Genomic DNA, 24,664 nt, shown 5'->3' on the forward strand with positions numbered 1-24,664 from the left:
CAAGATTTAGCTTTTGGGATCTATCTGACATGAGAGAAGCTGCTGGAGAAACTGGGAAAAAATACATGATAGCAATTAGCTATAATAATGGTGTCTCAGAGAGATTTGTTTGGTTTTGGTTATTGTTTTAAAATCATAGGCTAGGATCCTAGACATAAAGACAGACCTCAAAATAGGATAGGAGAGATATGAGTGCTTTGATCTAAAGAGCCCAGAATGAAATCTAGAAATGCAAAGCTCCTGAGAAGGCTTACTTATATGCAGGTAGAATGAAAATGGAAATGATTCATGGGTATTTGCAAAGTTCGCAAAAAAAAAAAAAAAAAAAAATTAACCTTAGAAAAAGGCAAAATGGAAAGGCTCATAGTAATTAACACCACAGATTCTATTTCACATAGCACCAGGCCCACCGCGGGGAGTAAAATGCCTGCCACAACATAGGTGCTCAGTCAGTACTTGCAAATCTATTTGCAAGAGGTGCATATCCAACAATATGATACTGAAAACTGAACAAGAAACACAACCTTATAGATCAGTCCATCAAACTAAGCGTTGTTGTTACTTATCTGTTGTTTATTAATTAATATTATTAGCTAAAATTCGTTGAGGACATGTTTTAGACTATGTCCGATTACAGGTGCTTTATATACATTGTCTTCAGTTGTTGTGAAGTCTATAGAATAAATAGTTTAGAGCAGTGGTAAGAACACTGGCATTGGTTTAATGACTTAGAGCAAATCATTCAATTTCCCCTTGCCTCCGTTTCCTCAGCTGTGAAGGGGGGATAATATTGTTTCTCTCAGAAAGCTGTCTTGAATAGTAAATGAAATTTTGCCTGTACATAGTAATTACAAAGATATCAATCCATCAAGAAGCTATAACATTTTAGAATATTTATGCACCCAATATAGAAGCAACTAAGTATATAAGGCAAATTTCAGCAGACCTAAAGGGAGCAATGGACAGCAATAGAATCATACTAGTGAACATTAATATACCACTTGCATCAATGATGTTGATGATTTTCTGAGACGATCAATAAGAAAACATTCTGCTTTAAACAACAGACCAGATGGATTTAATAGATGTATACATAGCATTCATTCCGAAAGCAGCAGCAGAATACACATTTTTCTTGAGTGCACATGGAACATCCTCTAGGATAGATTATATACATGTTAAGTCATGAAACAAGTCTAAATAAACTTAAGAAGATTGAAATCATATCAAGCATCTTATATGACTACAGTGATGTGAAACTAGAAATCAATTATCAGAATAAAACTGGAAAATCACAAATATATGGAGATTAAACAACACACTACTGAACAACCAATGGATCAACAAAGAAATCAAAGGAGAAACTTAGAAACTACCTTGAGACAAATGAAAATGGGAATACAACATAACAAAATCTATGGGATGCAGCAAAAGTAGTTCTAAGAGGGAAGTTTATAGCGATATAAACTTACCTCTGAAAACAGGAAAAATTCTCAATCTGACTTTACACCTAAAGGAACTAGAAAAAGAATAAATAAAGCCCCAAGTTTAGTAGAAGGATGGGGCTAATAAGTATCAGAGTTGGAATAAATGAAATAAAGACAAAAAAGACAACAGAAAAGATTGATTAAACTAGGAACAGATTTTTTGAAAAGATAAAAAGACCTTTAGCTAGACTCAGTAAGGACAAGAGGGCGCTCAAATAAATAAAATCAGCATTGAAGAAAGAGAAGTGGCAACTGATACCAAAGAAATACAAAGGATCCTAAGAGACTATATGAACAATTATATACCAACAGATTGGACAACCTAGAAGAAATGGATAAATTCCTAGAAACATACAATCTTCCAAGACTAAATCATGAATAAAAGAAAAGTCTGAATAGACTGATTACGAGAAAGGAGATTAAATCAATAAAAAAAAACAAAACAAAAAAACCTACCAACAAATGAAAGTCCAGAACCAGGTGGCTTTACTTGTGAATTCTACCCAACATTCAGATAAGATTTAATATCTGTTCCTCTCAAACTCTTCCAAAAACGTTGAAGAGGCAGGATTGCATCCAATCTTATTTGATGATGTCAGCATTAATTACCCTGATACCAAAGCCAGACAAAGATACCACAAAGATGTAAAATTATAGGCCAGTATTCCTGATAAACTTAGATGTAAAAATTCTCAACAAAATATTAGCAAACTGAATTCAGCAATACAGTAAAAAGATCGTATACCATCATCAAGTAGGATTAATCCTAGGGATTCCAGGATGGTCCAACACCCAAATAATCAATCAACATGATATCCAATTTTAACAAAAGGATAAAAATCATATTATCTCCTCAATAGATGCAGAAAAAGCATTTGACATAATTCACCATCCATTTATGACAAAACCTCTCAACAAAGTTGGACTGTAGACTATTTCAATATATAAAGTCCACAAAGACCAGCCCACAGCTAACATTATACTCAATGGTGAAAAACTGAACAGTTTTGCTTTAAGATTAAGGACAAGACAAGGATATCCACTCTTGCCACTTTTATTCAACAAAGTAGGAAGTCCCAGCCAGGGAAATTGGTCAAGAAAAAGAAACAAAAGGCATCCAGATGAGAAGGGAAGAAGTAAAACTCACTATTTGAGGGCAACATGATTTTACAAATAGAAAACCCTAAAGTTGCCACCAAAAAATGTGTTAGAGCTAAGGAGTGGCTTCAGTAAAGTTTGGGTACAAAAGCAATATACAAAAATCTGTTGCATTTTTATACACTGAAAATGAACTACCAGAAAAAGAAATTAAGAAAACAATCCCATTTACAGGTGCATCAAAAAGAATAAAATACCTAAAAGTACATTTAACTAAGGTGGTGAAAGACCTGTGCAGACATTAATGAAAGACATTAATGAGAGAAATTGAAGAAGGCACAAATAAATGGAAAGATACTCTGTGCTGATAGATTAGAAGAACTAATATTGTTGGGGCGCCTGGGTGGCGCAGTCGGTTAAGCGTCCGACTTCAGCCAGGTCACGATCTCGCGGTCCGTGAGTTCGAGCCCCGCGTCAGGCTCTGGGCCAATGGCTCAGAACCTGGAGCCTGTTTCCGATTCTGTGTCTCCCTCTCTCTCTGCCCCTCCCCTGTTCATGCTCTGTCTCTCTCTGTCCCAAAATAAATAAACGTTGAAAAAAAAAATTAAAAAAAAAATTAAAAAAAAAAAAAAGAACTAATATTGTTAAAATGTTTATATTACCCAAAGCAATCTACAGATTCAAAGCATTGCCTCTCAGAATTTTGGTGGCATCTTTCAGAAACAGAAAAAAATAACCTTAAAATCGGGACAGAACTACTACTGGCATGAAAAACACTCATGTAAGAAGTTCAGGTTGAATTTGCGTGTTTGGGAATATTTTGAAGACTTCATTGGATCCTTATGTAACCAATGTTAATAGATTAGCAAGAATTGGTAAGAGCCTTTCAACGTGGCTGCCCATAGTTTGGTTTATTCAGTTAACATGTGTAAATATGACCTCAGGTAGAGGGGTAAAACACAGGTTTGATAAGTGGGAATATTTTCTCTGAAGATAGGGAAACTTTGAGAGTACCATCCAGAGGTCTGTGGCTCTATTTCCTGTATCTTGCTAACAAGGCTCTTTTGATATGAGCTAGTTAGTTAAGAATCACCGGCCACACAGGGAGCTCTATAGCCCCTCCGATATTTTACTCGGGGATCCTAGCCCCAAACAAGGATAAAAAGATTAAAAGCTGGGCCCTGGAAATCAGGATTATTGGCATGAGGCCGATTTTTATTTCATAATCTCTCACTATTTTCTCAAAATGTTTTGGGAACATTGGTGTAACTGAGAATCCAGTAACTAATTGCAGAGCAGCAGGGATCAGATATGGTACGATACTATATTTACACTCAGGCGTCTGCAAACTTGCAAAACCTTCAACTGTACACCTACCAGCTTGAAAGTCAAAGCAAAGTCTAGTAAGAGCTATCTAAAAAAAGAAATAAAATCTCATGGCCGGACAACGACCCAGGAAGAAGTGGCTCATCAGGCAATACAACATGTGGGAGTGCATGAGTGCAAGTTCCGACTATGATAATTTTTTCACAAAATAAGGAAAAACAAATTTTCTATTTCCACAGTATGTTTTTTTTTCCTAAAATACAAAGCAGTTTCACTCTCATAAATGTGTCGCTTTTCTGCCAAAAGCAGAAAACTGTGAAAATTCTTATCTTAGCTGGGCTGATCAGCTGTCATAGAAACAAACAGAGAATTTCTATTCAAATTACTGAGCCCACAACATGAATGCCATGGGCAGCCAAAGGGTCAGAAGTCAGAACCTGCTCTGATAACAAATCCTACAGTGTATATAGTGCAAGGTGTCCCCTCTAAAATGTGGCCTCTACCATAAGTGCTGTCTGTAATCTAGATCTGTCGGTTAGCAGCCCAGAGTTCCTTTCTCTTTCTGTTCTGCAGTGAATCATCTCCTCTACTCCATCTAGTTACAGTTAACTGTAACTATAGTTAAGCTAGGCTTTGTCGTCAGATGTCCTGGGTTCAAATTCCCGTTCCTCTCTCTCTCTGTGATCTGAGCAAATTATTTTACTTCCTCGTTTATAAAAAGGAGATAAAAACTGTAGGTCTCATTGGTCATGATCTCAAGGCTCATGAGTTTGAGCCCTGCATCGAGCTCTCTGCTGTCAGCCCAGAGCCTCCTTCGGATCCTCTGTACCCTTCTCTCTCTGCCCCTCCCTGGTTCATTCTCTCTCTCTCTCTCTCTCAAAATAAATAAACTTAAACAACAACAACAACAACGCCTCTCACACAGGCTTTTTAAAAGATTAAAAGAAATAATACGGATTTTTTTTGAAAGGTGCCTGTCCCTTAAAAAGTCTTTTTTTTTTTTTTAATAAATGTTACCTATTTTTTTTTTTTTTTCTTGCTTATTTTTATTTGGTGGGATAATTACAATGGCCCGCCCACCCTCCCATTGGTGCTGAATTGTTTTCCTGTCAGTGCCTAGATGTTCTGTCCATGATGACCTTACTGAGCCCTCATAGCTGCCCTGGCTCTTGCCCTACGTTTGCCATGGTCATTCAGCTTTGCCTATTGTTTGTAAATCAATAATCCTAATATAATTTCTCACGTGTGCTTAGAGTTGGCCGTGTATGCCCAAGACACCCTTTGGGTTCTATACTCCAACACTGAAAACTAGGGAAACTGAATTCATTTTTATTTATGGTTTTTAAAGAAAATAGTGAAAGCATTGGGAAAAACTGAAATGTATGTGATGCATTCAGCATCTGAGGTTCTCTCAGGTATCAAAAGTGTTGCGATGCTGGATTTCGTTGGCTCCGTCTTCATGATGTCAAAATGACCAGTGGGTCCGTGTATGTATTTCAAAGTAGAAATATTTTGGTTTCTTCCAACTGGTTATTACTTACACTTTTAAAAATGTTTTATTAGAGGGGGAGCCTGGGTGGCTCAGCTGGTTAAGCGTTCGACTCTTGATTTTGGCTCAGGTCATGATATCATGGTTCGTGAGATTGAGCCCTGCGTGGGGCTCTGTGCTGACAGTGTGGAGCCTGCTTGGGATTCTCTCTCTCTCCCTCTCTCTGTGCTCCTCCCTGCATGCGCGCTCTCTCTTCCTCTTTCTCCCAAAATAAATAAACTTAAAAAAAAAAATAAACAGAATATCCCATTTGTTCCAGGATAAAACCCAGACTCCTAAGCATGGTACCACTTACCCAGCCTCTTCTCCCTCCATTCTCTCTGAAGGACACTGCCCGTAACTCCCCCAGCCCCCAGCATCTAGACATGCACCACTTCCTCTGACCTTCATCCTTCTGGTTTCAGCCTAAGTTTATCTCTCCATTGAAGCCCCTTCTGCATTTGGTTTGATAGAAAATGGCCTAGGAGTCAGGGGTGGATTTGTAAGCTAATTCTGCCACGTGCAAACTGTATAGTTTGGGGTAAGTACTTAAAGATTTCTGCTTGGCTTATAGGGCTGTTGTGAGAATTCAGTGAAATAACAATTAAAGTACCATACATATGGCAAATATACATTCAGTAAATATTAGTGCCTTAGCCTGACTACCCACCATTCTCTCATCTATAGTTTCATTGCATTTTGTATATACCATTTATCACATTGTACTGAATAGTTTGGGTAGGTTCCCCTACCCCCTATTAGATTGGAAGCTCTTTGAACGCAAGGGATTTTATATCTTTGTATCCCTAGTAATTAGTATAATGCTTGATTTATTATTAGTATTTTGTAAACATTACTGAATTGCTATTGGGCCGTAGAGGAAGGTAAGTCTAACTCTGCTGGGGGTGTTGGGAAAGCCGCCTCTTGAGTGTACTTCATGTGAGTGTAGGTTAGATGGGGGACAGGTAATCCCAGGTAAAAAGAAAAGCAAGTACAAAGGCACACGCACACTTGAAAAGTACATAGGAATTAGTTACTGAACACAGTTTCTCAGTTTGTGACACTTTATCCTGAATACCTACCATGATCATGTCTGAAAGCACACTCTCCATCCCAGCTGCCCGGCTTGCTGCAGTAGCATTTCCCAACTCTGGAAATGCTACCATTATTCACTACTTGCTCCAGCCGGAAGTTTCAGAGGCTTCCATGATTCCGAGCCTCTAAAAACCCCACATCTAATCCATTAGTAGACCCCGTTGGCTCCACCGTTAAAATACATTCAAAATGAAGTCACTTCTCACGACTTCCAAATCTCTACCCTAGCTAAAGCTGCCAGAATTTTACACCCGGGCTGCCACAAAACCCTCCAGATTAGAGCTGTTGAAAGCGTCAATAAATCCATGGTAAAGGTAATAAAGAAATTGAACTCGATATTTTTGAATGTATTATTAGCAAAGAGTTGGTAATTAGTTGAAAACATTAAGACAGATGAAGGTATTTAATAGTACTTACTTATGGCTGAGGGCAGGAAGGCAGACTTATAGTTTCTGGCTTGGGTAATGAGACTGTTCTTTATGTCGAGAGTGTCTTCTATATTAAAAAATTTTTTTTGTAATATTGGGGTCACTTTTAGTTATGAGAGCTCAGTTATGAACATCGGTTGCTATTAACGAGAGACATGTCTTTTTTCTCAATGTTCTAAGTCATGCCTAAATTATTAAAAATCAAACACTTGTACATTACTAAGACTTATATGGCCATGAGAGAATTGGTTTGAACTTCAAAGAAAATATTATAGTAATAACAGCAAAAAAAAAAAAAAGATGCCTATATGTCAGATGCTCTGCTAGCATAATTTTATTTCATCTCACAACAGTCTTACAAGGAAGATAATATTATCCCAGTTTTACTGATAAGTGATCCGAGACATAGATAACTTGTTTAAGGTCACAGAACAAGTAAATACAATTTATATTCAGATTCCCCTCTAATCTAAAAGTCCTAGTACTTAGCCCAAGCTGCTTCATCTACTGTGACTCACCTCCATAGTGGGGTGAAGCTGTTGAAATATCCGTCTTTCCACATGCATAATGCTAAGTGATTCATTGTAACTTAAAAACAAGAGACAAAAATGTATGGGATTATCTTGGTGATGATTCTGTTTGTAGGTGGCATAGTATAGTGGAGATCTGGAACCAAACAGGACACCTTTGATTATGGCTGTATTATTTGTTCATTCACTCATTCATTCATTTGCCTAATATTTTATGAATCTTCTTTTTATGCTGGACACCGTGCTAGGTGGTGGTAATGCAAAGATTCAAAAACACGTAAACATGGGTGTACATTCACTAGGGTGTGGTCTTGAACAAATTAACATCTCTCAGCTTGTTTCCTCATTTGTAAAGTAAAAATAATAAAATTTAATTAGCAGCACTATTGTGAGATATATGCCAGGTAAATATATGTGGAGTCCCAAGGATTTTGTTTAGTATATTGTGAATATTCAAAACATGTCAGTTTCCTTGTACCTTCACTAATTTCATATGGGTTCTAAAGATATAATTTATGAAATTATCTATGAATTAATTACGGAAGCAAACTGGGAACTGTGAGCTCTTACAAAGGCTTTATGTTGCTAGGGCAAATTATATATTTGTGTAAGGAAAATAACTCCTTTTGGATTTTGGCACATAGATTTGGAGAAAACTTGGTCAATCACTTCTCAACAATTTGGGACTTGAAGTAGCGAAGGGATATTGGACAATGCTGTCCTTTGCGAATTTAGCATCTTATTGATTAAAAAAAAAAGTCATACACAGAGAAAATTGAGTAACACTGTCATCAACAACACAAGAGGTATCACTAAGGCAAACGGATGCTAAATATACTAATGTATGAGTTCAGAGGAGGAAGAGTTCTTTGGCTTGGGTTTGCCTAGGTAAGCTTATAGAATAATTGTCCTCAACTAGATCTCTAAAGATGAGAAAAAATTAAGACAGCTGGGAAAAAAGAAAGATGCTTACCATCAGGACCAAGTCGGTTCAAAGTGCTCCAAACCCAATTCAGATTCGTTTTAGTGAAATAGGGAGTTAGTTGATTCTTATGACCGAAATACTCCAGAGATGGTTTAGAGGCACGGTTGTACTTAGGTGTCAGGAGTCACTCTCCTTTCCTGCCTCCTTCCCTCTCTCTCCATCTCAGGTTTGGTTTTCCTCTGGTTGGTTTACTTTCAGGTAGGCTTTCTTACCAGGAGAGGCAAGATGACTCCTGGAATGCATCCTACCAGTTCAACAAATGAGAATAAAAAGAGAATACCTCTCAATATTTTCTCTGGTTGATCAACTAGAGTCACATGCCTATTTTATTTATTTATGTATTTATTTATTTATTTATTTATTTATTTATTTATTTTTAAATATGAAATTTATTGTCAAATCGGTTTCCATACAACACCCAGTGCTCACCCAAATAGGTGCCCTCCTCAATGCCCATCACACCCTTTCCCCTCCCTCCCACCCCCCATCAACCCTCAGTTTATTCTCAATTTTCAAGAGTCTCTTATGGTTTGGCTCCCTCCCTGTCTAACTTTTTTTTTCCTTCCCCTCCCCCATGGTCTTCTGTTCAGTTTCTCAGGATCCACGTAAGAGTGAAAACATATGGTATCTGTCTTTCTCTGTATGACTTATTTCACTTAGCATAACATTCTCCAGTTCCATCCACATGCCCGTTCTTGAAGCAATAACCAAGAGAAGGAATGAACTGATTTTTCCAGGCTTGGATTTCACGTGCATTTCCAGAGCGGCGTGAGCTGCATAAAGCCTCACCTAAAATACTTGGAATGAGAAAGTGGGCAGGTGATCTGTCAAGTGAAAACCGAAGTATTTTTACCAAAATAAAGGAAAGTAGATGTTGACCAGGCAATAATACCATATTCCTTTTTGAAAAGGTAAACTAGTTGGAAAAGAGTTATTATCTATTAGAAACAAAGGTTGAAAGAGGGGTGGAAGAAGCAATTGAATTGTGTATTGTATTTCTTTTCCTAAGTCTAACACCTGTATTAAAGCATTTAGTTTTTCATCTTGCAGTAAAATTGGCCTACAAATGGGGTATTCCTTACATTGCTAATTTTGAATCCATATTCTCTACAAATGCCTAAATGTTCCTCCAACAAAAGTTTCATCTGTCATTCTACAAAAGACTGAGTATATGGGGTGGGGGTGGGGGTTGTTTTTCTTGCCTTTCTCCCAGTTTCACCTAAAACATTGCTATTAATTTCTCTGTGGAAGTGACATTAAACATATATTTTTTTACTAAGTTAGAAGCACATTCTTTCTAGCCATGAAAAATTAATATATACTCATTACTTCAAGATGAAGACAGTTTTCATATTCCCAACACAATTTCAAGTGACAAAATTATTTTGATATAACAAATGAGCTTTCCTGATAAAGAATCTAAATATTTGGGGGGGGGGGCGCCTGGGTGGCTCAGTCGGTCGAGCATCCGACTTCAGCTCAGGTCATGATCTCACAGTTTGTGGGTTCGAGCCCTGCATCAGGCTCTGTGCTGACAGCTTGCTCAGAACCTGCAGCCTGCTTCCGATTCTGTGTCTCCTTCTCTCTCTCTGCCCCTCCCTGCTCATGCTCTCTCTCTGTCTCTCAAAAATAAATAAATGTTAAAAAAACATTTAAAAAGAAGAATCTAAATATTTGGTATCAAGTCAGTGAAGAGCCAAGCATTTAACTGAATTATTCAGTTTCTACCTGAGTTTTGGGCACTCGGCAAATTTTACACTGATGGCAGTTTTAATGACCTTCCAAAAATATGTCCCCAGAGATGTGCTTTCAAGCACCACATCTGAATTTACTTCAGTTTTCTTCTACTCCTGGAAAGAAACGTAAGAATATATAACTACGTCATTATTGTGATGGTTATGGTCGATAAAATTTTTTTTTTAATTTTTTTTTTCTTTCTCCGTTTTTATTTATTTTTGGGACAGAGAGAGAGCATGAACGGGGGAGGGGCAGAGAGAGAGGGAGACACAGAATCGGAAACAGGCTTCAGGCTCCGAGCCATCAGCCCAGAGCCCGACGCGGGGCTCGAACTCACGGACCGCAAGATCGTGACCTGGCTGAAGTCGGACGCTTAACCGACTGCGCCACCCAGGCGCCCCGTCGATAAAATTTAAAGTAGAAATGCTTCAAAAAATAACAAGTCAATGTATTTTTACTTGTATAAGCGCCAATACCTAAAACACATTTCGTTCTCCCAGATGGTCTGTAGAAAACACAAGAACCGGGGTAACTTGTCTGGGGTTAAGAAAGTGAATTTGTTGAGTTGATTATTGAATTTAATGTATTAGATTTCAAGATATAATATGAATAAATATAGTTGATTTTACCATGTTGATAACATGGCAAATCCGTTTTTGATACATTATTCTATATAATTTTATATGCTATTGTATACATTTTTAAATAAACTTTTTAAAAAGCTTATTTATTTTGAAAGACAGCGAGAGAGAGAGCGAGAGTGAGAGAGCAATCATGAGTGTGGGAGGGACAGAGGAAGAGGAGAGAGAGAATCCCAAGCAGGCTCCACGCTCAGAGCAGAACCCGATGCGGGGTTGATTCCAAGACCCCGGGATCATGACCTGAGCTGAAATCAAGAGTAAGACACTCAACCAGAGGTAAAGAGCCTCCCAGGTGCCCCTAAATAAGCTTTTTATTTTAGAACAGTTTTGTATTTCTGGAAAAACTGTGAAGCTGCTATAGAGAATTCCCATATTCCTAACATCCAGTTTCCCTTATTATTAACATTTCACATTAGTGTAGTACATATGTTACAATTAGTCAGAATCGATACTGGCTAACTAAAGCCAGTACTAACTAAAGTCCGTACTTTATTACAGTTCCTTAGTTTTTCCCCAGTGTTCTTTTTCTGTTCCTGGATCCTAGCCACGATACCACATTGTGTTTAGTAACCATATCTTCTTAGGCTCAGTTTCTTAGCCTGTTTTGTTTTTGATGATCTTGACAGTTTAAAGGAGCACTAGTCTGGTGTTTTAGATGTCTCTAGATTGGGATTTGTTCGATGTTTTTCTCATGTGTAGGCTGGGGTTATGTCTTTGGGCGAGGAAGATAGCAAAGGTAAAGTGCCATCCCCATCGTATCAAAGATTTATATGGCCAGCATGATTTATGACTCTTGGCATTGGCCTTGATCACCTGGTTCAGGTAGTGTTTGGCAGGTCTCTGCACTGCAGAATTTACTCTTTCCTCCCCTTTCCATAACTTGACTCTGGAAGGAAGTCACTGTGGGCAGCCCACACCTAAGGAGTGGGGAGTTATGGTCCACCTCCTTGAAAACGGAGTATGTGCATGAATTATTTATAGTTCCTATGCATGGGAGATTTGTCTATGCTCTCATTTATATATGTATTTATTTATTCAATATTTATAACACTACAGACACATGGATATTTATTCTATAATTAATCCAGTACTACTCAGTGTATTTTATTGTTCAATCTGTTTGTATTTTATTGTTCAATTTTATTGTCAATTTGGCCATTGGGAGCCCTTTTGGTAGACTCCTCCGTGCCTTTGACGTACCCTCATAATTGTGAGAGTCTTTTAGTACTTTCTTACTCTCTGGCCCTTCAGATGCTTCAGACTCATCTTTTATAATTCCTGCCCCAGTATGAGAATCAGTCGGTTCTCCAGGGATTCTTGATTTTTGTTTTTACTAGAGAATGGATATTAGAAACCCAAGATGTGGGTGGTAGACGTGTTCATTGTTACTGGGGTGCCATTGTTGCTTCTAAGCTCTCTCAGCTGACGGAGCAAGGAAGTATAGATGTGTATACTAACCCAAGTATGTGTGCATTTCTACAAATATTTCTGTATGTGCACATATGTATCTATATTAAGCTAAACATGAGTCATGGTGGTATTTCAGACTTTAAAGCATTACCACATGGATTATTCTAGCCTCCTCCTTTAGCTTCTCAGTAACCTGCCACTCCAACAGTGGGATACCTGGCTCCCCCAGTCAGCCATTCATTTACATAACTGTTCAATTCCAATATGCATGTATAGTACTCAGGATGTTTTACTTGTGCCCCTGTGGAAAACAACTTTATCAACTAGGGTCTAGTGCTTAAGTACCCCTTATTTTGCCTTTATGTGGACTCCATTCGTTTCCAAAGTTACTTAGGTCAACACTGTTTTCCCTCATTGCCTTCAGTGAAGTTGTTTCCATCTGTTTCTAATACATTTGAATTATTTTGTCACATTCTCCATTCTGTCCTGGAATCCCCTGAACTCCTAAATGATTTTTAAAGAATTTCACACATTAAAGTTTATTTTTTTAATTTATTTATTAAAATCCAAGTTAGTATACAGTATAGTATTGGTTTCAGAAGTAGAATCTCATGATTCATCACTTACATTTAACACCCAGTGCTCATCCCAACAAGTGTCCTCCTTAATGCCCCTCGCGCATTTAGCCCATCCCCTCACCCACAGTCCCTCCAGCAACTCTCAGTTTGTTCGCTGTATTTAAGAGTCTCTTATGGTTTGCCTCCCTTTCTGTTTTTGTCTTAAAGTTTATTCTTTGCACTATAAAGTTCTGTGGGTTTCAACAAATGCATAATGCCATATATTTATCATACCACGTCATGCAAAATAGTTTCCCCACCCTAAAATATCCCGTTTTTGTCCTTTTTTTTTTTTTTTAAATTTTTTTTTCAACGTTTATTTATTTTTGGGACAGAGAGAGACAGAGCATGAATGGGGGAGGGGCAGAGAGAGAGGGAGACACAGAATCGGAAACAGGCTCCAGGTTCTGAGCCATCGGCCCAGAGCCTGACGCGGGGCTCGAACTCACGGACCGCGAGATCGTGACCTGGCTGAAGTCGGACGCTTAACCAACTGCGCCACCCAGGCGCCCCCCGTTTTTGTCCTTTCGACCCTCATTGCCCTGAACTCCTGGCATCTACTCATCTTGTGACTGTCTTTATAAATTTGTCCTTTCTGGGATGTCATAAAATTAGAATCATATACTACATAGACAGCCTTTTCAGACTGGCAAGTTTCATCCATGACTTTCTTTGGCTTGATAGCTTACTTTTTAAAAATCACTGAATAATATTCCTTTCTGTGAATGTACTAAAATTATTTGATCCGTGCACCTGCTGAAAGACATTTAATTACTTCCAATTGTTGGTGATTATGAATAAAAGTGTTATAAACATTCACGTGTAGTTTTTGTGAAGACTTAAGTTTTTGAGCAGTTGGATAACTACCTAGGACCATGGTTGCTGCCTAAGAAAATGAAATGCCAAACTGTCTTCCAAAGTAGCTGCAACATTTTGCTTTTCCACCAGTAATGAATGAATGTTCCTGTTGACCCACATGTGAGCTAGGAATTGGTGTTGCTAGGTTTTTGTGGGTTTTTATTTATTTATTTTTTTTGAGGGAAACCATTCTAATGGGTATGTGGTAGCATCTCATTACTATTTAAATTATTAATGACAGTCAGTATTGAAAATATTTCAAATGCTTATTTGTCATTTGTATTTTTTGGGGGGACTTGTGTCTATTCAGATGTTTGCCCACTTTTTTTTTTAAATTGGCTTTTTGCCTTTTTATTGCTATTTTAAGATTTCTATGTACATTATAGATATAATGTATTTATACATGTATACATGTATAATGTATTATAATATATTATAATGTATGTATACATGTATACATGTATAATGTATTTTGCAAATACTTTCTCAGCCTATAGCTTGTCTTTCATTCTCTTAAGAGTATTTTATTTCACAGAGCAGATTTTAAAATTCTAATAAAGTCTAACTTACCTTTTTTTTCTTTCATGATTGTGCTTTTGGTGTTGTATCTAACACTCATCACCCAATCCAAGGTTTCTCTTATTTTGCATTTTATAGTTGGGTATGTGATCCATATTAAGTTAATTTTTATCATATCAAAGGTATAAACTCTGTGTCTAGGCTCATTTTTTTGCATATGGACATCCAGTTGTTTCTGCACCATTTTTTGAAAAGACTGTCCTTTCTCTAATTGCCTTTGCTCCTTTGTCAAAGATCAGTTGACTATATTAGTGTGGTTGTATTTCTGGTTTCTTGATTCTGTTCCATTGATTTATGCATCTGTTCTTTTGCCAAGACAACACTGGGGTGATTACTGTAGCTTATAGAAAGTCTTGAAATTGGGTACTGTTAAGTCCTCTAACTTTGTTTTTCCTCTCCAGTATTGTGTTTGTAATTCTAGGCCTTTTATCTTTCCCTATATACATGAGAATCAGTTTGTCTGTGCTATCAAATAGTGGCTGGGATTTGATTGCAATATTAGTCTCATTGATCAAAAGACAAAGATGGGAAGAATTGCTGCCTTAACAATATCGAGTCTTCTATACTGTCTCTTCATTTACTTATTTAGATCTTACTTAGTTTCTTTCATCAGAGTTTTGTAGTTTTCTGCATTTAGATCCTTTATATATATATTTTTGGATTTACCTAAGTATTTCATTTGGGGGGTACTTTTGTAAATGGTATTGTTTTGGATTTTAACTTCCAGTTGCTTGTTACTGATATATAGTAAAGCAATTGACTTTGTATATTAACCTTCTACCCTGTGACTTTGCTATATTTCCTTTTTAGTTTCAGAGGTTTTGTTTGGGGTTGGGTTTTGTTTGTTTTATTTGCTGACTCTTTGGGATGATTTTCTACATAGACAATTATGCCATCTGTGAAGAAATACAGTTTTGTTTCTACCTTCCCAGTCTGTATGCCTTTTATTCCTGCTTCTTGTCATATTGCACTAGCTAGGACTTCCAGACTATTGTTAAGTAAGAGTGGTGAGAGAAGACATCTCTTAAGATCTGTTTTTGATCTTAAGAGGAAAGCTTCTACTTACCAACCATTTAGTGTGACTTCTGCTTTGGGATTTTTGTTGATGTTCTTTATCAGGTTGAGGAAATTCCTTTCTATTCCTGGTTTGCTGAGTTCTTATTATTAATGAGTGTTCAATTTCATCAAATGTTTTTTCTTCATCAATTCATATGATCATATGATTTCTACTTCTTTAGCCTGTTTATGTTGTGGGTTACATTGTTTTTTTTCATTTTTTTTAATGTTTATTTTTGAGAGAGTGAGAGAGATTGTGTGTGCACATGAGTGGGGGGAGGGGCAGAGAGAGAGGGAGACACAGAAAGTGAAGCAGGCTCCAGGCTCTGAGCTGTCAGCATAGAGTCCAACACGGGGCTCGAACTCATGAACTGCGAGATCATGACCTGAGCCAAAGTTAGACACTTAACTGACTGAGCCACCTACGCACCCCACGTTGATTGTTTTTTTAAATATTAGTCCATCTTGCATAACTGAACTAAATTCCACTGGCCTTTGTGTATAATCTTTTAAAACGTTGTTGGATTCAACTTGCTAATATTTGTTGAAGATTTTTACATCTATGTTCCTGAACAGTGTTGGTCTACAGTTTTCCCTTTTTGTAACGGTTTTATCTAGGTTCGGATTAGGATAATGATGGATTCACAGAATGATTTAGTAATGTTATTTTGGCTTCTATTTTCTGGAAGACATCAGGAGAATTGGTGTCATTTGTTCCTTAAATATTTGATAGAATTTACCAGTAAATCCATCTGGGCATGGCACTTTATTTTTCGTGAGGTTATTAATTATTGATAACATTACTTTAGTAGATATGGACCTATTAAGATTAAATGTTTCTTTTTGTGTGACTTTTGGCAGTTTTTGTCTTTCAATGAATTATTCCACCTCAGGTAAGTTATCAAGTTTGTGGGCATAGAGTTGTCCATAGTACTGTTTTATTAATTGTGATAACTTTTGCTTTCATTTTTGATACTGATCATATTTGCTCTCTTTTTTTCCTTGCTTAGCCCGACTAGAACTTTACCTATTTTATTGATCTTTTCAAGGAATCAGCTTTTAGTTCTGCTGATTTTCTCTGTTGTTTTTCTGGTTTCACTTTCATTGATTTGTGTACCAATCTTTATTATTTATTTTCTTCTGCTTGCTTTAGGCTCAATTTACTCTTCTCTCTCCAATTTCCTAATGTGGAAACCTAGATATTGATTTTAGATATTTTATAATATATTAAATTAATTAAATATATAATTATATTTATATAACATATTAGATTAATATAATTAAATTATATTATATTTATATAAATATTTATATTTATATGAATATATAAACTTATTTAAAGATATAAGTCTTCCTCTAAGCACTTATAAATTTTGATTTATTGTACTGTCATATTCATCTAGTTCAAAATGTTTTTTTTTTTTCAACTTCTCTTGACACTTGAGTGTCAAATGTCATGTGTTATTTGGAAAAGTGATCCTTAATTTCTAAATATTGGGATTTTTGAGTATCTTTCTGTTACTGATTTCTGGTTTACTTCTACTGTGTTCTGAGAACATACTTTATGTGACATCTACACTTTAAATATGTTAAAGTGTGTTTTATGGCCACACCTAAACAAGGTATGCGACACATCTTGGTGAATAATCCATGTGATCTCAAGAAGGTTACATATTCTGCCTTTGTTAGAAGAAGTATTGTATAAATGACTATAGATAAAGTACTTGATAGTGGTGTTCAGATCAATATATGTATATATATCCCTACTGATTTTCTACATGTTTGATTTATCCCCTTTTTATTACTAAAAGGGGAGTGTTGAAGTCTCCAGCTGTAATTGTGGATTTGTCTATTTTTCTTTTCAGTTCTGTCAGTATTCATGTCATGTGTTTTGATGTTCTGTTTTAGGCACATAAACACTTAGAATTGTTGTCTTCTGGGAGAATTGACCCCTTTTTAATTAAGTAATTCCACTCTCTATCCTTGATAATTTTTCTTGTTTTGAAGTCTCTGACTGAAATTAATAAGCTACCTCAGCCTTCTTTTGTTGAACGCTGTTATGGTATATCTTTCTCCATCTCTTTAGATTTAGCGTGTATTAATCTTTATATTTAAAGTGGGTTTCTTGTAGACAGCATGGCTCTTGTTTGGTTATCTACCCTGAAAATCTCTGCCTTTAAGAGAATTTTTTTCAAGTTTATTTCTTTTGAGAAAGAGAGAGTGCAAGTAGGGGAGGGGCGGGGGGGGGAGGGAGAATCCCTTGCAGACACCACTGTCAGGGCACAGCCCAATGTAGGGTTCGGTCTCACAAACCGTGAGATCATGACCTGAGCCAAAATCAAGAGTTGGGCACTTAACCGACTGAGCCACCCAAGGCACCCCAGTCTCTGCCTTTTAATTAGCGTGTTAAGATCATTCACATTTAAATTGATTGTTGGCATTTTTGGATTAATATCTACCACATTTGTAGTTATTTTCTATTCCACTTTTTCTTTGTTCCTTTTTTCTCCCTCTTCTTCCACCTTATTCAGTTTTAAACAACATCTTATAATCTTTTTTATCTACTTTCTTAGCAAATCAATTATATATTTGAAGACCATTTTAGTTGCTATATACATTTCTCACTAATCTAAATTTGCAATATTTAATTTATTACTAATCTAAATATACCTTCAAATAACACTATACCACTTTATAAGTAACACACATACCTTACAATGGAACATTTCCAGTGTTTCCTTCTGTTCCTTATGAACTGATAAAATTTATCTCACTTATCCATATGCTATAATTACCAACATGTTGTTAGTATTATTACTTTATAGAGTTATCTCTTAGATTAACTTAGAATAATAAAAACAGCAAAATATTTTATTTCCATTTATTCCTTCTCTGACACTATTCTTTATGTGGATCTGAGTTTCTGATCTGTATCACTTTCCTTCTCCCTAAGAACTTCTTTTAACACTTCTCACAGAGAAGTTCCACTGGCAATGAATTTCTTCAGTTTTGTTCATCCGAGAAGGTCTCTATTTTTGCCTTTGTTTTTGAACAATTTCACTGGATATAAAATTCTATATTATGGGGCTTTTCTTTCAACACTTTAAATATTTCACTCCACACTTTTTGCTTGCATGGTTTCTGATGAGAAGTCCACTGTAATTTTAATTTGTATTCTTGGTCTTTATATAGACTGTAGATTAATTCTTTTTCTTTCTCTTTCTAAATTTCCTCTTTGTCTTTGGCATTCTGTAGTTTTTTTTTTTTTTTAACGTTTATTTATTTTTGAGACAGAGACAGAGCACAAACAGGGGAGGAGCAGAGAGAGAGGGAGACACAGAATCTGAAACAGGCTCCCGGCTCTGAGCTATCAGCACAGAGCCCGACGTGGGGCTCGAACTCATGGACCATGAGATCATGACCTGAGCAGAAGTCGGATGCCTAACCGACCAAGCCACCCAGGCGCCCCTGGCATTCTGTAGTTTGAATATTATATGCCTAGGTATAGCATTGCTTAGGTCAGAGTGGGGGGATGTCAAGGCAAGAATTTATCCTATTTGGTGCTTTCTGAGCTTCTTGGATCTATAGTTTGGTTTCTGTCATTAACTTTGGAAAGTTCTTAGCCATTATTATTATTGTTTCAGATATTTCTTCTGCTCTGTACTCCCTTTTCTTCTTTACCAGTTGCATGTATGTAACACCTTTTGAAATTTCTCAGAGTGCTTAGATGTTCTGTTGAGGTTTTGTTTTATTTTATTTTTTTCAAGCTGATTCTTTTCTCAGCTATATCAAGTTCACTGATGAGCCCATCAGATGAATTCTTCATTTCTGTGTTTTTGATCTCTTGATTTTTTTTTCCTTAGAATTCCCACCTCTCTGTTTACATTACCCATCTCTTCTCTTTTTCTCCATTAGACCCCTTAACCTATAAATCATAGTTATTTAGAATTTCTTGTTTGACAGTTCCCAACATCTGTATCAGATCTGGTCTGGTTCTGATGCTTGCTTTGTATATTCAGCCTGTGCTTTTTCTTGCATGTTAGCATTCCTGATAATATTTTTGTGAAAGCCAATCATGACCTATCAGGTAATAGGAAATGAAATTAATAGGTTTCTAGCTTGAGAAATTATGTTAATCTGGCTGGCTAGGAGTTGGGCAGTGTTTAATGTTTGCTCTGATTGCTAAAGTCTTCAAATTTCTCATCTTTTTGTCTCCCCCATTTACTTGAGCTTTCCTAAGTCCTCCTCCTGAAAAGGAAGCTGAGTCTTCCAGCTCTTTCTCCTGTAGTCCTTTGTATTTATAGGGGATCCATGTTCGCTTGATGGTAAGGAATGGAGGAGCAGATGTGTTCTATATTCTTATGATTAAATCTCAGTCTTTTATTGGGTCTGTGTTTCTGGGCTCTGACCTTCACAAGTGTTTCTTAGCTTCCCTTAAGCATATTTGATATGAAGCCTAGAGGGGTCTGCAGTGAGAGAAACGTCCTTTCCCCAAATGGGATAGGGTTCTGGTAAAAACCTTTGCCCCTGAAGAGTAGACATTGTCATGAAGAGCACTCTGGGTATATCTCATGATTCCCCTTGCTCTTCCCTCTTCCAGAGCTACAAGTTGTTCTTTTTTTTTTTTTGTCTCCTCACTATGAGAACCTGGTAGGGTTCCTGGGGGTAAAACCCACGAAAGTGCGGAAGCTCCCTAATGACTGAAGCAGTTTCCCCCTCCTATGCTAGTCTGTACCCAGCCTCCAGCAGCCATCAAAATGACCATGTAAGTGTTCCTGTCAGTTTAGGGCTCCAGTCTCTTCTGCTCCGGGTAAGCAGATCTTGGCCGGGATTCTCTGGTTTTGCCTGTTTCTCAGATTTTGGAGAGTGGTTTGCCCTGCGACCTCAGTTCTCTGATGAGTCTGAGAAAAGTCAGTGATTTTCAGTCTGTTCAGATTTTTGCTGTTCTAAGGACGGAAGCGATAATGGCTAAGGTCTTGACGTATCGGAGCTGAAATCAGCAGAGTTTCTATTTCATTTCCATGTATATATTGTCAGTAACTTGTTTTAAATCACATTTATAATATTATAAGTTTGACAGGTGGGGGCTATGTAGAGATAAGGAAGTTAATGCACAATAATATTAAAGCAATGTATAAAGTGATATGTACATTTAATAGAAAGTGTTTAATCTGTTATATTTAATCAAATATTAACATTATTTTTTTTCCTAATTTACAATTTAAGTATCATTTTAGAAACAAGGTTGATATTTTTTATTCCTGCCTCTAAAAATCTGCGTGTGTATGTGAAGTATATGCTATTCTTTGTGTGCTAAACTCAGTAATGCTTTCCAGGGGTCTATTTTGTACAAGGATGCTGCTGTCATTTTTGAAGACGTTTTGGTGTTTTAATCTTGATAAACTACAGTATTTAAAGTTCAAAAATGTTAAAGAAACACATGAGAGAAAATCCAGTGTTTTGAGAGAATAACCATTTAAATGATCACAAAAACTAGATTAAAATTATGATAGTGGCAGGGGCGGGAAATGCTGAGATCAATGCTCTAGTTGTTGGCATATTTGTGAAAGAAAAAAAACTTGAAGGCAAAATTAAATGAGTGTTTAAAGAGACTCTTTTTTTTTTTCAAAGAAGCACCAGCTCTAGGATATATAAAACCTTATTACGTAAGAAAATAAATGAATATTTCTATTTTTAAATAAACATATCAAATACCCATTATTCTGTGTGTTCTCAATAAATACTTTTCAAGAAAGAGAACAAAATGAGAATTAATAATACATAATGGTCTTGGCTTAGCAATACCAAACACATAAATCCATCCAAAAATTGTATCTACCGTTGTTGAACTCTTAACTATGTGCTAGGTACTGTGCTAAGTGTTTTCTCTATAACATCTTGATCCTTGCAGTCGCCAAGCATTTATAAAATCTGAAACTTAAAAGATTTAGTTGGCATTTCCAAAATCTGTTCCGGGTCCTCTTCTTTCTCACTGTAAGCATTTTCCTTGGGAGCATGAACTCACTTCTAGGACCTGAATTAGTATGTATTGATAATTCCCAAGTATCTCTTCATCTTCCTCTCTCTCCTTCTCCTTTTCTTTTCTTTTTTTTTAAATTTTTAATGTTTATTTATTTCTGAGAGAGAGACAGAGTATGAGCGGGGGAGGGGCAGAGAGAGAGGGAGACACAGAATCTGAAGCAGGATCCAGGCTCTGAGCTGTCAGCACAGAGCCCCACTTGGGGCTCAAACCCACGTAGCATGAGATCACGACCTGAGCTGAAGTTGGATGCTTAACTGACTGAGCCACCCAGGTGCCCCATCTGCTTCTCCTTTTCTATACCCATATGACGCTCCTGCTTGCTGGATGCCTTTCCTTATTCCACAGGTACATCTAATTTCAATAGGCCAAAGAGCACTCTACCCCATGCTTTTTGCATTGGCAATGAATGGAGATATCAACCATCTGATTACTCCGTGCTGGAAGGGTATCATTTTTGACTTATTGTACCCTCTCATCTATCACCTCTAACTGATCACCAGTTGCTGTTGATTCTAGTTCTGAAACAAATTACTAATCTGGCTGCTTACCTTGCGTCCTTACTGTCTCTACTGAAGTTTACATCACCATTGATTCTTACTCTAACTACTGCAGTGACCTCTAATGTGTCTTCTCATCTGATGGCACACCTCTCCACTCCATTCTACCCACTGGTAACCACATCAAAGTTTCTAATAAGACAGTGGCTTCTCTTGGGGTAAATTCAGATATCATTGCCATGGTTTTTGTGGTTTTTCATGATACTGACTCTCTGTGTCTAACTCTCTGGCTTCTCCATCTTCCTACTCAGTATGTTGTCTTTTCTCCAAGCTTTATTGATGCATTGTTGACAATTTAAGATTATATGTGTTTAAAGTATACAACTTGATAATTCGATATACATATGTGTTGTGAAATATTCGGTACAATAAAGCTACTTAACATACTCATCACCTCACATAATTACTCTTTTTTTATGGTAAAAACTCTCAACATCTGCAGTCTTAGAAAAATTCAAGTATGCAATACAGTATCATTAACTGTAGTCATGTTGTTGTACATTAGATCTGATTTTTTCTTTTCAGGTCCCAACCTATATTGTTTCTTGCCTCCTAGCTCTGTAGTTGGCATTTCCTCTACCTGGAATACTCTTCCCCTTTACAGATATTTCCCCCTTAACCCCTATTTTTCATTTGTATCTCAGCTGAAATGTCATACAGTTTGGGAAGCCTTCCCTGTACACTTACATCTGGGTTAGCTTTCTTTTCTACATGGTCCCCCATCATCCTGTGTCCCCTAGAATTGCCCTTATCATGTGGTATTTGGCTGTTTATTTGCTATAACATCCATCATAATTACAAAATCCTTAAGGGCTTGCCTACCTATATTCTTAGCGTAAAACAGTGTGGGAACATAGTAGGGTCTAAGTAAAAAACTCATGAGAGAATGGATGAAAGTGCTATACCAGTAAATGCCAAATCTGTGTTAAAAACTCAAGAGTTTCTTTGTTCTAAGACTGCTGTAAGCCATTGCACTCTGCTACTTCCATCTCAAAAATTAATGGAATGTAGACTATAAGACCAGAATACTTCATTTTTTTTAATTTATTATTTTAGAGAAAAAACGAATGTGCGAGTAGGGGATGGGGGAGAGGGTGTGGGACAGGCGGGGGGGGGGGGGAGAGAGAGAGAGAGAGAGAGGAGAGAGAGAATCTTAAGCAGTCTTTACAGTCAGCACGGAGCCTGATGTGGAGCTTGATCCCACGACCCTGGCATCATGACCTAAGCTAAAATCAAGAGTTGAACCACTCAGCCAAGCCACCCAGGCACCCCAAGACCAGAATACTTTAAAAATAAAACAGAGAGGGGCCAGCTGTGCTCACGATAAACTCAGGCAAAGCATGCAATTCAAATAGAAAAAGCTGAAAAACCTGTACCCTTTGGTGGTAAATGTTAAAAGATTTATTATCATAGTATATCAGATATCACAAGATTTGGTTAGTCTGTGAGCCAAACCAGTATAAATCAAAGTTTCATTGTGTTCCATTTCAAAAGAAAAGAGCAGGAAAATTGAAGATGAAAACAGATATTTTAATAAAATATTAAAATTGTTTGGTTAATACTAGACAGGGGTATTTTGTCTCCTTTTCCTTCAAAAAAATAATGTAGGGGCGCCTGGGTGGCGCAGTCGGTTAAGCGTCCGACTTCAGCCAGGTCACGATCTCGCACTCCGTGAGTTCGAGCCCCGCGTCAGGCTCTGGGCTGATGGCTCAGAGCCTGGAGCCTGTTTCCGATTCTGTGTCTCCCTCTCTCTCTGCCCCTCCCCCGTTCATGCTCTGTCTCTCTCTGTCCCCAAAATAAATAAACGTTGAAAAAAAATTAAAAAAAAAATAATGTAGGGGCACCTGGGTGGCTCAGTTGGTTAAGCATCCGACTCTTGGTTTCAGCTCAGGTCATGATCTCATGGTTCATGGGTTCGAGCCCCACATAGGGGTCTGTGCTGATGGCATGGAGCCTGCTGGGATTCTTTCTCTCTCCCTCTCTCTGCCCCTCCTCTGCGCTCTCTCTCTCTCTCTCGCTCTCTCTCTCTCTCTCTCTCTCAAAAAACTAAACTTTAAAAAAAGCTGTAATACTTTTGTCTGACATTAAGGCATTAGTCTACAAATATTCCAAAGTAACTCTTTCCAATTCCTTATTTAAAAGTATGGCAGCTTGAATTTAAGACTTCCAGGAGTCTTGAACGTGGTAAAAACTGGCTTTCAAAATATAGTTTTCATCCTTCAAGTCAGGACTGTAATTGAGTGACTGCTTTTTCTTATAATATTTTTTCTAATAAGAATTACAAAGCAAAAAGGTTTTTAGCCCTCATAGAATCATCAGAGCACTTGTTGTTCAGTGCTTTCATTTGATAGTGTTTACATTATCACTGGAACTTCCCTACTTATGGTGATTATAAAGCAGTATTATAGAGGCTTACCCTATCCATAGGGTGCTCAGGCAGCTTATGTTTTCTAATAGCCTGGTTCAGCCCACCTGAGAAACATCAAATACTCACCAAGGAAAACATATTCCACTATGAATATGTATGTATTAAATTTGTTACAAATTTCCATGGTAGAGTTGGAAATAGTGGGTTGGTTTCTGTCTTTCTTCCTCCCTCCCCCTTCCTTCCTTCCTTCCTTCCTTCCTTCCTTCCTTCCTTCCTTCCTTCCGTCCTTCCTTCCTTCCTTCCTTCCTTCCTTCCCCTTTC

The 24,664-nt window shown here is 37.2% G+C and overlaps 1 protein-coding gene and 1 long non-coding RNA gene across 3 annotated transcripts in view; one reads left to right on the forward strand and one right to left on the reverse strand.

The window, feature by feature from the left end:
• NECAB1 (N-terminal EF-hand calcium binding protein 1) overlaps nt 1-24,664 on the forward strand; it is a 195,655-nt gene that overhangs the window by 11,278 nt on the left and 159,713 nt on the right. The window lies entirely within an intron of this gene.
• On the reverse strand, nt 11,015-17,869 carry LOC121042681 (uncharacterized). Its single transcript, XR_005796379.1, has 3 exons — nt 17,646-17,869; nt 15,403-15,407; nt 11,015-11,037 (listed from the first exon to the last, which is right to left on the reverse strand). It is a non-coding gene; the product is annotated as an uncharacterized LOC121042681 (long non-coding RNA).

The sequence above is a fragment of the Herpailurus yagouaroundi genome, unplaced genomic scaffold (genome assembly GCF_014898765.1).
Source record: "Herpailurus yagouaroundi ecotype Mexico unplaced genomic scaffold, PumYag 186, whole genome shotgun sequence".
Classification (NCBI taxonomy): domain Eukaryota; kingdom Metazoa; phylum Chordata; class Mammalia; order Carnivora; family Felidae; genus Herpailurus; species Herpailurus yagouaroundi.